Source organism: Anas platyrhynchos, chromosome 5 (genome assembly GCF_047663525.1).
Source record: "Anas platyrhynchos isolate ZD024472 breed Pekin duck chromosome 5, IASCAAS_PekinDuck_T2T, whole genome shotgun sequence".
In the NCBI taxonomy this organism is placed as follows: domain Eukaryota; kingdom Metazoa; phylum Chordata; class Aves; order Anseriformes; family Anatidae; genus Anas; species Anas platyrhynchos.
The window spans coordinates 26,581,593-26,595,420 of NC_092591.1; the positions used below are offsets into that span (position 1 = coordinate 26,581,593).

A 13,828-nucleotide genomic window follows, 5' to 3' on the forward strand; every position below is an offset into this window, starting at 1 on the left:
CATCATTTTCCGATTGTAAGGAGGCTGAAGAAATGAGACCCTTCAGGTGCTGCTAAAAATACAAACCTTCTGCAGGCCAGAGGGAAAAATAAACTGTGTCAAATTAAACATGCAAGGTGTTTACGAAGTGGAAATTATTCTGTCGCTAACCTCATGCTGTAAGAGAATAACCAGAGGAAGAGCTACTTGGTGACAACGGAGGGTTCCCACAGCAGAAGAACGCAGCAAGACCACATTTCTTTTGTCCTCAGCCTACATGAAAGCCTCCCAGGAGCCCCAGACTAATGCAAAGTAGCCCGTTTTGCATCTCCTGCCTGGAACACGCGTGCTGGTTCTTTCTGCTGCTCGACAACCCGAATTTAGAAGACAACTCCAAAGCAGACAAGATGGTTGATGGCAATGGGGCAAGGCAGAGCTGTGCTCGCTTTTGCTCGGCCGCCCATTCGTGCAGCCAGCACAGGGGGTGCTGGTGGACAAGGCCAGCTGCCACCCCCCGAAATCTCCATGGAAGAGCCAGCAGTGACTGCTTCATTTGAAGGAAACCAGAACAAACATAGAAAATGCCCTCACATCACAGAAATGGCACCAGGATTCAAGCAGCTCCAGCCTGTTCTTACCTCACTTCTCCGCTCACATGCACCAGGCTTAGGACTTCTTTTTTTCCCCCTAAATACACAACTCCAGTGGCTTTCTCCAGCTGCCCAATTTTCTCCTGTGGGCACTGTATTTTCCCTTTTCTTTTTTTTTTTTTTTTGGTGACAATCCCACATTGCGGAGCAGCCGTGAACAGGAACGGTAAGAACGCATCAACAGTTCGGGTATTAGATGATTCTGCTGTGATACGAGCAACAAAGCCTCAAGCCACGGAATTTAACTAACAAACAGAGTTCCCAAGTAGTTCCTTTTAAAAATAATGAGTAGAAGAAAAAACCCACAGTCTGCCATCGCCCACAAAATGTGCAGCTCCTGGTTTACGCTTCAAGGGATGAAGAACTAACCCCAGTAACAGCAAGCAAAAAGGATGCTCCGTGAAAACGCGCGGTACTGCCTGCCCACACCGAATACCTACCTAGCCGTGAGCAAATGCAAACACTTCACAAAACATCGAGGTTTTCCCTAGATGAGAACAACTTTCCTGATACTAATTCACCGTGTGGGATTTCAAGTGTTGGCAGCAGCATGAAGGCGTCAGCATCAAACATACACGACTGTGTGCAAACACTTATCTTTAAGTCAAGTTTACTCCCTAAGAAGTCACAGATTTAATTATTTTTTTTGTCCCATAAAATCGTTATCATACGTAACAGTAAATACTTAGGGAAAGTGGGGTATCTAAATCCATGCTCTGCATTCCTTGCCTTTAAAGTAGCCCTTGAACCTCCACGGTGCTGCTGTAGGGCAGCACCAAACAAACTGGCCTGAGGGAAGTTGGCTTTTAGGAGAGTGAGCCCTGTCACCTCAGCTCTTGCTCTTCAGCCTCCCAGCAGCCAAACCCCTCCTGAGCCACAGCTGCTGACTTTTCAGTTTTCTCTCAGCCTTCTTACAAGGAAAATACCAGCTTTTTACACACGTGTGGATTTTATACTGCCATGCTGCACCAGTGCAGGCTGTGCTCACCGTTGCCTTCACCCTTTTGCTGGACAGTAGGTCTGTAATAACCTGGCACGAGGGCTGTCGAGGGAACATGCCAGTAAATCCCCTTTTCAGTAAGCACAGCATCACGTTCTCACCGTTGGACCGGACTCGCGGATGTTCCGCAAGGCAATTTTCCAATATTTCATCCTGCAGGGAAGCAGCCACTCAGCGCGCTCGAGATTACAGCCTCTGTGTTTTGGTTTCTTCTCTGTCTGCGCTGCGCCCACCAGTTACAGCAAATTAAAGGCAAGCACGACACAGGCACGCAGCCAAATTGCAAAATCTCCAGGTCCCTCCCCAAGCGGAGCCATCCCAGCCGCCTGCACCCCTCCTCAGCACACCCCAGGGCAAAGCGCTCAGAGCCTCCACGTTTGCTGCAGCTGTTGTAGAAGCACAATTCAGCGCTGCCCAGCTGCACCCGAGCCCATGAGGACGGGGATTTTAAGGCTGGCTGCCTCTCTGAGCAGCAAGGCACTGATAACTATTGCCCTGAAGAAGAAATGAGTTTGGGCTAAAGGTGTGTTGGAGCCCTGAATGTGCCCAAATAACCTCTAGAGACTGCCATAAGGGGAAAAAAACTGTAGTAAATCAAGCAAGTGTTGCCACGCTGTGCTTAAATAATGCGCTAGCTTGCATCAGACTGAAGCTACTGTGGAATAAAGTCACCAAGGTACATACTGGCGACCACATCCACCGCCATCGAAACTAAGCACGCCTCTGTTCCTGTTTCGCCTTCTATTTTAAAAGCACGCTTTAGCTACGTTAAACCTTTAGCTGCCTCCGGTACGAGCCAGGCCCTGCCATTTCCCTGCGGGGAACGTGCCTAGAGGAGCTGAGCTCCAGCTGTTTGTCCCAGGACACCTCCCAGAGCCGAGCCCCCAGTGTCCCCAGGCCGCAATGCCCCGGGCACAGCGGCCACAAGCAGTGCCAGCACTGAGTGCAGCCCTGCAGGGCCGCCCCACAGCCCTGTGGAGGAGCAGCTCAGAAGAAACAGGCTACAGAGTGCTACAAATCCCCCAGGAGGGTTTATTCAAGCCCACAGACAGGCACCTCAGTGTGCTTCAGAGCACTCGGAGCCAGCTGTAGGCGTGGAGGAGACAAGCAGCAGGAGCCCACACCTCTCCCTGGCCGGGGCGGCTCGGCACGCTCCGGGCTGCACCCCGACATCCTCACTTGGCAGGACCCAGGTCCCTCTCTCTGCTCAACAACTGATGGTGACAACAGCGGATGTCGAGCTGTAGGACCTCCAGTCACAGCCGCCTGGTGGTTTCGCTAGAGATTTCAACCCAAACAAACCGTCCCGGTCCCCTAACCATGGCTTTAGGCAACCTCAGCCCCTGGCTTTGATACTCGCTCCAAAAGTGGTGCTCGGCTACAGACGGGCCGCAGGAAAGGAAATCAGACCTCCACTGACAGAGTGAATAACAGCTTCAGGAATGAAATTGCTAGCAGGCAGAACAAACCAACATCCAGCAGATCCCATGTGCATGTTTATTTCCTTGACTACGACAAACCCAGGAGAATGCAGACGTGTTTTTTTGTCTTAAATAGCATAAGGAGCACTAAACCAGCTGAATTGCAGGGTTAATGTTTCAACTGTCTCAAGGGTCCCTGGAAATGACTGCCTACAGATTCTGCATGGCAGACACGTTACAGAAAACTCATACCAGTTCCTGTCCCAATAAACTTGCACCATATCTGAATCATAGACTCATAATGGTTGGAAAAGCTCTCCAAGGTCATCTGGTCCAACCGTCCCCCTGCCACCCATGTCACCCACTACACCACGTCCCCAAGCACCAGGCCCAACCTTTCCTTCAACACCCCCAGGGACGGTGACTCCACCATCTCCCTGGGCAACCCGCCCCAGTGCCTGACTGCTCTTTCTGAGCAGAAATGTCAGAACCTGAACCTCCCCTGGCACAACTTGAGGCGTGGCAACGTGAGCCGGTGCCCAGCAGCACGCCCTTACCTGAGCCTGGTATCAGGTGCCGAGATGCATCCGTTCAGCCGGAGCTGTGCTCTCCCCTTCGGGCATCTAACCGGTCGTGAGCCTTCCTCGCCCCGAGCTGACGTCTCCACTGCGGGGCACGACGAATCCCGGGACACGCCGGGTCCCTGGGCCTGGCTCAGGCCACCCGCTCACTGCAGCTTTGTCCTTGGCAGCCCCGCGGTGCCACAGCTCAGCGCCAGAGGCCGGGAGAAGAGGCAGGCCAGGTGGCTCTCCGCACGCGGGCTCGCTCTTCCCACGAAGTCACTGCGAAGGAAGCAAGGAGTCGGTGAGCTTTCCGTCCCCGGCACTCCGCAGAGCCCCTGACAATTTTGCACCAGCGGACAGGCTGCCTGAGGCACAGCCAGCAGAGGATGCTCCGTGCCCTACCCCAGGGCTGGAGAGCTGGGGCTGGCTGAGCTCCTTCCCAGCACATTCAGTTTCTACCCAACACATCCAAGCAGCTAAAAGCAATTCAAAGGACAGTGCCCAATGTGGAGCTGTCGTGACAGCCTCAAGAACTGGTGTTCCTTCCAAATTTTAGCAGCGACAAAGGGAAAACAAAGACACGAAGGCTGTCAGCCTGCGCTCTGCAACCTGTGGGCACGTGCATGTTGTGCAAGTGACTTTGAGGGCCGCCAGCACATCCCGCAGCTTTGGATGCCGAAGCCGAGCGGTGTTTCGGCTGGTGAGAAGCCTTCCCAGGACAAAGCCGATGTCCTGCAGCAGATCAGCCTACGGAGTCCTGCAGCCACAGCTCCAACATCGCCTCTGCTGCTTCCCACGTGCTCCTTGCTGAGGCGGACACCGTGAGCGCTGAGTAACCTGTAGCGCAGACTATGGTACCTACACGTTGTCCTTGAGTACCCCATAACATCCTTGCACACGTTGTAATGCAAATTGCTCACATTTTCCTCTGTCCCCCCAGTTTACATCAGGTTTGCAAAGCACAATGGAAAGCTGTGGGCATGAGGACGATACTTCGCTGCAAGTATCACCAGAATACGACATGCGGTGAGACGCAAACATCCAGGCCAAGCCTTTTCCTTACAGAAACACTTAAAGGTGAGGCTGCGTTTCCACACTATCCACCCCCCTCAGGGCTAACACCCTGCGTGGCAGCAAGTGCAACCTCAGCCTCCTCCCCACCGTCCTCCTCGTGCTCCCAGCACTTATGTTTTGCTCTCATTTTCAGGCAAATTTGCTGCAGCGTGCCCTGGGGCTCAGGTGGAGGCTTTCTGACCTGGGCTGAGGCAGGAGGGGAGAAGCAGGGAGGAGGAGGGCTGGTGAGGAGGCTCTGACAGCAGCTCCTCCCTGCTCGCACTACAGCAGAGCGGCTTCGGTGCTTCTGCAAAGAGCAACCGCTGCGATGCCAAAAGCCACAGCTTCAGATGTGAGCTGAAGCCCTCAGGCAGAACTGCGGGTCTGCAAACAATTCCTCGGCAGCTTCTATTTTTAGACCTCACAGGGAATAAAAAAACAACTTTAAAACAACAAAAAACATCTAAACATTTGCTTTAGGCTCTTTCTGCTAGGAACTCGTCTTCTGCAGACGACAATGAAGGAAGATGAATGAATTTTGGTTTTTTGTTGTTGTTGTTAAGCTTCACTATTTAAACGATTTCTCCTTGACCTCACTAAAAAAAAAAAAAAAAAAGAGAAGTAAACTGGGAAGTGCAAAAGTCCACGTGCTGCTTTGGGAATTGAAGACTTATTTTCTCTCTACTCCGCGTTCCCCCCTTCCTCCATTCCAGTGTCTATAAAAAGGCGAGAAAGACGGAAAAAAAACCCAAAAAACTCTTTTGGATGATGCATGGTGCTGGAAAGGAACAGGATAAACACAGAGTTCAAGAACTGACTCCTTCTGGTTGCTTCAGGCTGGAAGAGCAGCTTACATTTCTTTAGCAGCAAGCCACAGGAAGACACGGCGATGATCGCTCTCCACTCCGTTGTGGAGCAGGCAGGACAAACCCAAGCGCTGCTTCCAAGCACGGAAGCGTGGCCGGACCTCAGCAGCCAGCCAGGCAAACTCCAAAGGGAGATCCAGCACCGGGATAAAACGACCTGGAGGCGGCTGCACTGCGAGTGCTGAGCGAGAATCCAGGCTGAGCGGCGAGACAACGCTTCAACCCCGCTGAACAGGGGAATATCGGCCCTCAGATGCTCTGGGAAGGATCTGCCAGACCACAGGCTCGTCTGATGTGAAGGAAAAGGGCACACGGCCTGACCAACAGTTCAGATTTCCCCTTGGCACCACAAGGGCTGGAGAGGGTCCTTAGCGAGGGATACGGGAACAAGCAGCGCACAGAAGCCAGTGACCGCGCTGCCAGCAGCCTGTGCTCTCCTTGGCACAGAGGGACCGTGAAACATGAACAAGGAAATAACAAACGTCCCATTATGCCGAGGCACTGGGACAAATAGGATAAATAGGTAGGAAATGAAAAATCCACTAACAGTGCTGTACAGCTCGCCTCTGGAAAAGTCGCCCAAAATAGGCACTGAGGCCGATGGTTCCTAAGTTGCAGTCATCTCAGTTCAGTTACAGACAGACACAGACTGCACTGACTGCGTGCGTCTCCCACCGCTTGCCAAAGCCCCTGGCTGCGCTCCGCTTTTAGGAGAAGTGGCTTGAGCTGTTACCGTGACCCAGACCAATGCCCGTGCTCCTAGGAAAATCAGGATTTTAAGTGAGGTTCTCCCAGTGCTGCCCTCATTTCTTCAAGCAGCCTAATGGGTTTGAGCAGGTGGCACAGCCTCCGAACCCATCTGTATGCGGCAGCCCGTGCCAGGACGCTCCCTGACCACGATGCTGGCAGCTCCTTGGACTTCCACCACCTTCAAACAGCATCTCCAGACGCTAAAGCGCCAACTGTTGTTAACTTTCTACTACTGAAGCCCCAAGCAATCACACCAAGTAACAGAAAACCCCAGGGAAACAAGAAGTGTCTGATCCAGCACTGGGAAAACGCCTCCCCAAGCTCTGTGATCTTTTACGACTTTGCAGTGCAGCATTGGGACACACAGCATTTTAAGGAGCACTAAAGCAATCTTTTTTTAATTACCACATAACCTTTCCCTTCCTTTCTGTTGATAATTCCTAAAATTACCCGAACTGAAAGCTCGCAGGAATTTCTGCTATTTTGTGCAAAAGCACCATTTCAGATAAACAAGAAAACGCAATGGTTATGTTCCCTTGGAGGAAAGCATCCACACAAGAAGCCTCCCCTCTTCCCTTTGTGGAAAACATGTTTATAAAATCCAACTGGAGGGGCAGACTCACGGCACACGCAGTACTAGCAGCAGCCTCGAGCTTATGAAACAGCGAGGATGGGGTAGGACACGCTGTTAGAGGCAGCTCACCAGCTTAGGAGTCGATGTAAAAATAAAGCCTTTTTTTTTTTATGGTGTTGAAATCAACATCTGGGTAATTTGGTCAGGGCTCCAAAGTACTACTTGCGATTCACAGGGCTGTTAGCACTTCACCAGGCTTGACATGGAGAGCAGGGCTGGCGCTAAAAATGGATCCGCTGAGCCCGCGCAACGAGGGGCGGCCACGCGGCTCTGCAGCCACGGCAAGGGAAGGGCTGCTGGTGTTCAGAAGTCAAAAACGTTACTGCAACATGAGTTAAATGCAACAAAACGGTGCTCGGGGGAGCGATGAGCAGGCATACAGGTGGGCTGGTAAGTGTGGAAGAGGATGCCAACTCCAGCCATAAGCAAAACCCCGCTGCGTGTGCCGCAGGGCTCCAGCCCCAGGCGATCAGCAGCAGCTGAACCAGGGCCCCCCAAACCAGGGGCTGAGCCCACAGCACCAAGCACAGTCCCATCGCTGCTCTGGGGTGTCACTGCTCCCTGGGTACTTCCTAATTATTTCCTAACTAGCTTTTAATCATCCTTGAAGGGCTCGGCAAAGGTGGCTCAGACCGCGCTGCTGCAGAGAGGTCTGCAGGGGACACTTGGTGGGGACAGGGACAACTGCAAGAGCCAGGGACTGACAGCACCCTGCTGGGCCAGGATGCGTGGGAGCACTCCCAGTGCTTGCTGGGGGACACTGAGCAGTGGTGGAGATTCATATGGGATTGGAGCAGCACATCCAAGCACTCCTTACAAGGATGAAATGCCCCAAGCCTTACCTCCTTCCTACCCTACGCCTTGCAGCTGGACTCGAGGATCTCTGTAGCTCCCTTCCAACCAAGCTATTCCATGTTCTGCATTTCTTCACCAATCCATGGCACACATGACCAAGCCACGACACAAGCCCCCCCCAACCCCTACCTCTCCTCGCAGGCCATCCCAAGCCAGCAGGAACCAGCAGCTCAGGCTCACCAGCCTGACTTCTCCCCCAAGCTTGGTTTTGAAACTTCCCGTGACGATCACAGCAGCGGGACGGGGCAGGAATTCATCCTGGTTTCTGGGGAAAGAGCCCTACCCATGAGCTCAGCGCCTGGTCCTGTGCCCAGCGGGAGGGGGGCCGAGGACAGCCCGCGGGCAGGCATCCATGGGCAGAGCCGTCAGGAAGCACTGGGAGTTTTGCCAGCACCTCGCCCAAGTTCCACAGCACCTGGGGACGCAGTCGTTTCCCGGTCACTTCTGGCAGTTTAGCTCCGTGGCATTTCTATCAGAGAAAACTTAAAAATCTGGCCCATGGAAAACACGCAGGAATCCATCAATTGTAAGACAGCAGCAGGGCCCTGCCCCGACAGCGTGAAGAAAGTGCAAGAAGCTCCCAGCACTGGCTAGAGCAAGGCTGTCCTGAAATTGCTTTTTGTTGCTTTTGTCCCAAATTGCGGTCTTTTTGTCCGTGTGGTGTTCTCCCCTGGGAGCAAATGAAACCAAATCAGGCATCACCCGGGGTTTCAAAAGGACAGCAAAAAGCAGACGCAGTCTGACGCATCTGAAGATGTGTTCAGCTGAGGAAAAAGGAGTTGGGATCTGAACTTGACAAAGCACTTTAAAAATTAGAGCACCTAACACTCACCCGGGAGAAGCAACAGTTGGACGCTTCACTTAAAGCACGTCTGTTAACTTGGTTAATTGCTACAAAGAACCAGGATGACGATTTGCCACTGGAGTTTGGGGAAGGGGCATCTTTATACCCCATGATCTGAACGTGGGAGAGCTGAACGCATCCTACCTGAAGAGCAGCTGGAGGTGGCACTCTACACGATCGCTCTGAAAAGGCAATTTTGTCAAGAAACGCACCTGAGCACAGCAAGGGGGGGCTTCGGTAAGGACAGGAGCAAAGAAACGGCTTTTATTCTTTCCTGAAGTAAAGAGCGGGGCAAATACAAAGAACAAGATTCGCACCGGAGTCAGAACATGACTGCAGGCCCTGAAATAACACCTCACAACAGAGAACCATGGAGATGGTGCGTGTTATTTTTAACAAGCATCAAGTCACTAGCAGGAAGAACTTTTCCAGAGAGCGAATGGGAGCCTGGTTGCTTGTCATCACCGCTGTCAGCCTGGCAGAGGAGCCTGCACAACCCCTGAAGCACGGCCCCTGAAGCACAGCCCCTGCAGCCTTGTCCTGGCTAAGTACAGGACAGGAGGAGTTTGTCTGCTTGCACCCAGCACCTTGACACCACGACTGCTCCCCAGCAGCAGCAAGCAAGCTAAATAAAACTCCTCGACTACACAAATCAGCTGTTGACAAGCCGGAGCAGCCTTCATTTTTCCTGTACCCACGTCAGCCTTTGCTCACATCAGGATCAAGGAAGGAAGCGCACCAGTAAAGGTGTTAAACACTGGTTTCTTGTCGCTGTTTCATGCACAAACTTTCCCAATTCTTTGATCTCTACAAGATCAAAGTTCACTGTTGCAGACTGCTTTGCACCGCTGCCTATTTGTAGCAGTTGCGAGTGCCACGGGCTCACCTGTCCCCACGCATGCCAGGCCTTGGATTCTCACCGCAGCTCCCTGCTCGCAGATGCCCCAGCCCAGGGCTGTCGCTCAGCCCAGGAGCAGAAATACCCCAAACCCCAGCTGGGAGGGCACGCAAGCACCAGGCCCAGCACACGCCAGCCCAGCAGCACCGCAGGGGCCTCAGCCCAGAGCCACAGGGCTGCAGGAAGCTGCACGGCAGCGTTCAGGCTTCGCACCTCCTGCCCCCGTCCCACAGAGCATCCCAAAGCCCGTGCTCCACCCCGGCAGCCCGAGGAGTGCCCAGGAACCACTTGGCAGAGCACCGTATGTGCAGGCACCTGTGGCAGCACAGCAGTGCAGGCAGCAGCGCGTTACTCAGCATGGTGATGAAAGCCACAGCACTCGTGCAACGCACAGGGCAGCTTTTCCACTGCTAGCCTGCAAAGCAGCCGCGAGAGATGTTCACGTTTCAAACAACCAAAGGCAAACACCCTGCTTCAGCTCAGGTTCTCTCTATTTCTACTCTTTTTCCTTCAGCACCTGCTTCTGACAGATGCTCGGCTGCAGCTGAACACCAGCAGCGCCTTTCCCAAGTGCTGTTCCAGGCATCTTTTCCTTACAGGCACTACGCCCTGGATCCTGATCTCTGATCCTCTGTGCTCAATCTCTTTTGCAGCAGCGAAGCCTGTGATGCACTGAAGCTGTGACACGTTTCTCCCACTTCCTTCCATTGACAGAAAACAAAAGCACACGCTGTTGCTCAACATGAGCGCAAAAATATTTGCTTTTCCAGATTGTTTCTCCCCTCCCTCCTCATTCGGTGAGGGCTGGCGGTAGAATCCCAGCCTGAATCCCCTCCCAGCTAACAACAGCCGTGGGGAATTTGGGACCAAGGTGGCTCTCAGCTGGTACAGCCCGTGCTGCCTGCCCATCCCAGCAGGAGCACATGCACCATCAGGCACCAAACCCTCAGACCTGCTGCAAGAGACGGTTTCCAGACACGATTCTGCCCACGCAAGTTCAGCAGTTTCTCTGTTCTTTACCATGCGCTGTGCTTCCTTCCTGCCAGACCCCTTATCACCATACCTCGCCCCAAAACCACCAGGGTGAAGCCTCCGCTGCCGCTGGGCTTTTACTCAGCAACCGTAGAAATGCACTGAGCCCACCGCGATGCTGCCAACGAGCGATTCAGAATTAAACATGGGTGTCACATGAAAGCTTAGGCCCTGGTGCCAAGCTTACAGCTCCCGAAAAAGCACTGAATGCATTAACACGCGCAGTCACTTTTTATTTTTAATATATTTTTTTAAAGCAACCAGGGTATCATGTTTAAGGTCCCAAAACCCAAAAGGGCACCAGAATTCTGAGTGTTACTGAGGACATGAAACACTCAGATATCACAGCCCAAGCTAACACCTAGCGAAGACCTCAATCATACCTGCCCACGGTGCTGTTGCCCCAGCGAGCTGCAGAAAGCGCGCTTGGCGTGTTGGGGAGCAGCTACTTGGTTTTTTTTGCTGACTCAAGGCTGGACCAATGGCTGAGTGTGGTCTCAACACCTTCAGTGTGCTCTGCTGCCACTTCTAGCAGCTCTAAGCCCAGCTTCATGCACGCTTGTGGTCATTAAAAATGCACCATGGCATGAAAGCACTTGTTGCAGACAAAAAAAAAAAAAAAAAAAAAAGTCTTGGCTCGGGGAATGGTTCCTTAATTTAATTTACTGCCCATCAGCAGAAAATCCTCATCACTAATTTGGGCACTGAGAATAAAGAAGATATAAGCAATTAACCTCTTAAACACCATTCTCATCCCTTCCCCAGGCTCAGCCTGAGCCAGACACAGCTCCAGCCCCACTGCTAGGTGCTGCAGCCAGGAGGGACCCCGACCCAAAGCTGTGCAAGACTGTGCCGTGACTGTCCTGTCCCCAAGAGACGGGATGCCAGCACGGAAAGTGAGCCTGACACACTGACCTGAACCACTCGGCTGCACGGAGAAGGATGGAGCAGCCTATAGCGCCCAGCTGTAGACCAGAAATTTAGATTGTCGTTCATTGCGCCCTGCTTCCTCTAGGATTCTTACAGCACAGCATCTGCCAGCATGCTGCTCCTCTGACCAGTACCTCGTACACTTCTTGTCCAAACTCAGCTTGTTGAGAGAGGCTGAGAGCCTGAACTGCTTTTAAGAAGCAGGCGATGGCAATCTTACAATTGTTGCAGCCAACCCTCTGTCTTGAGAAAGGTCCCTTGAGAGCATCCAAGATGCACCCTATTCTAAAACCGTACCCTGTTCGACACCAAGAATCTAGCACCGGACACACACCCCTACCAAAAACAGGCTGCTACACCCTCTTCTCCCCCCAGCAACACGTCTTTGGCTGAAAAAAGTGACAGCAACTACAAATACTTACAAGAAAATGTTATAAAAGGGTATGGAGAGAAGGTCAGAACAAAACAACTTGAATAGCTGCGGCTAAAAATACCCAATCCCCACACCCATTCTACACAGCAAATATTATCAGATGTTACTTCCCAATGTTAAAAACATGCTCGTTTCTTTGTTAATTAAGGCGGTATTGTGAACGCTGGATTTTCTTACCAGGGAACACAACAAAGGCACCTTAGGAAAAAAAAAACAACTTCTTTTGCTGCCTCCAAGATCTCATTTTCTAGGCAATCTAATGCTAACACGCCATCTAAATCTGACACCTGTAGATCTGTATTTTCACACAACCATGGGATGGCTGCGGTGGGAAGGGAGCTCTGGGCCCACCCAGAGCGGGGTGCCTAGGCCCACGTCCAGGCGGCTTTTGGAAATCCCCAAGGAGCCCCCACAGCCTCTGGGCAGCCTGTGCCAGGGCTCCAGCCCCCGCACACAGCTGTGCTGCCAGGGGTTTCCAGGGAACCTCTCATGTCCCACTTTGGGCCCGCTGCCTCTGGGCACCACTGACAGGAGCCTGGCTCCGTCCCCTCAGGTCCTGAGGGCCACCGATAAACCCCCCTGAGCCGCCTCGTCCCCAGGCCGAGCAGGCCCAGCTCTGCCAGCCTCTCCTCACAGGAGGGGAGCTCCAGGCCCTCGGCCACCTGCGTTGGGCCATTTCCAGCAGAATCATCGGGTTGGAGAAAACCTCCAAGATCACCTGGTTCAACCGTTCCCCTACCACCCATGTCACCCACTGCACCACGTCCCCAAGCACCAGGCCCATCCTTTCTTTGAACACCCCCAGGGACGGTGACTCCACCACCTCCCTGGGCAACCCGTCCCAGTGCCTGACTGCTCTTTCTGAGCAGAAATGTCTCCTCACTTCCAACCTGAACCTCCCCTGGTGCAATTTGAGGCCGTTCCCTCTGGTCCTGTCAAGGGTTATCTGCGAGAAGAGGCCTCTCTCTCATACTGGAGGGCAGAGACCCGGGAGCCCAGAATTTTCTATGAACATGACCTAATGTTGCAAAATAACTTTCTAAAGACAGCAAAGCATCCTAGCCATCCATACCGAGGTGCCGAACGCTTGTGCCACGCAGATTTATTTTTATTATTATTTTTATAGCTCAGGGTATCGAGTTGGAGAAGACAGGAAGAAGATCACATTGACAGGCAGCAGTGCAGTGCAGGCACGGGTTCATGCGGGTTTGGACTCGGCTGACCAAGAGCCTGGGGCTGACAGGGCACTTGGAAACCTTCGTTGTGGGCAGACTGAACTGGTGGCTCAGCCTGCTGCCCCAAATATCCCCAGCCCTGAGGTGGTCACTGAGGTTTAGGGGACACCGAGAGCCACACGGCGCTCCTCTCCACGAGCGTTACCCCAGGAAGGTGCGGGTGGTGCCATGCCCACCAGGCACAGCGTGCTCACAGAGACAGGCATCTGTTAGCAAACGCTGCACGTGGCCCTCTGCAACTGCTCGTCAGCTCCACTTGTTTCACAGGGCCCTACGGTGCTATGCCTCAGATACACTGCCTGAATAACAAGCACTTTTTTCTGACACTTCAAGGAATATTTTTAACACCACAGTGTCAACCCTATCCCTTCAGAGCCAAGCAGTCCTGGCTGGTGGCTTTATTGTACCCCCTACGCAGAAATCCCAGGGGCTCCGAGCACACCCCACCTGCACCCCAAAGGCCCTTTTGAAAACACATCTAGGCATCAATGCCAAAGCCTCTCAAAAGGCAGCACACACCGAAAAGCACCACCTGCCGTAGCAGAACAGACCAGGGAATGTAAAGACTACGCTTAGTCCTCACAAAAAACAAAACAAGAAGCTGTGTAAATCAGACTCTCAGGTTTGCAGAACTACCAGGGCGAGTAGAATAATTGTGATGCCAGCTGAGTGCATCACAAGTGGG

The 13,828-nt window shown here is 52.8% G+C and overlaps 1 protein-coding gene across 10 annotated transcripts in view; it reads right to left on the minus strand.

Moving 5' to 3' along the window:
- Window positions 1–13,828, minus strand: part of LOC101804808 (uncharacterized) — a 75,492-nt gene that overhangs the window by 25,324 nt on the left and 36,340 nt on the right. For 9 of the 10 annotated variants that reach the window (XM_038179635.2, XM_072038493.1, XM_038179638.2 and 6 more), the window contains one exon: window positions 3,608–3,892. The exons of the other annotated variant lie outside the window; for it this stretch is intronic. The gene's annotated coding sequence lies outside the window, so the exon portion shown is untranslated. The remainder of the gene's footprint in view (window positions 1–3,607; window positions 3,893–13,828) is intronic. 10 annotated transcript variants of the gene reach the window in all.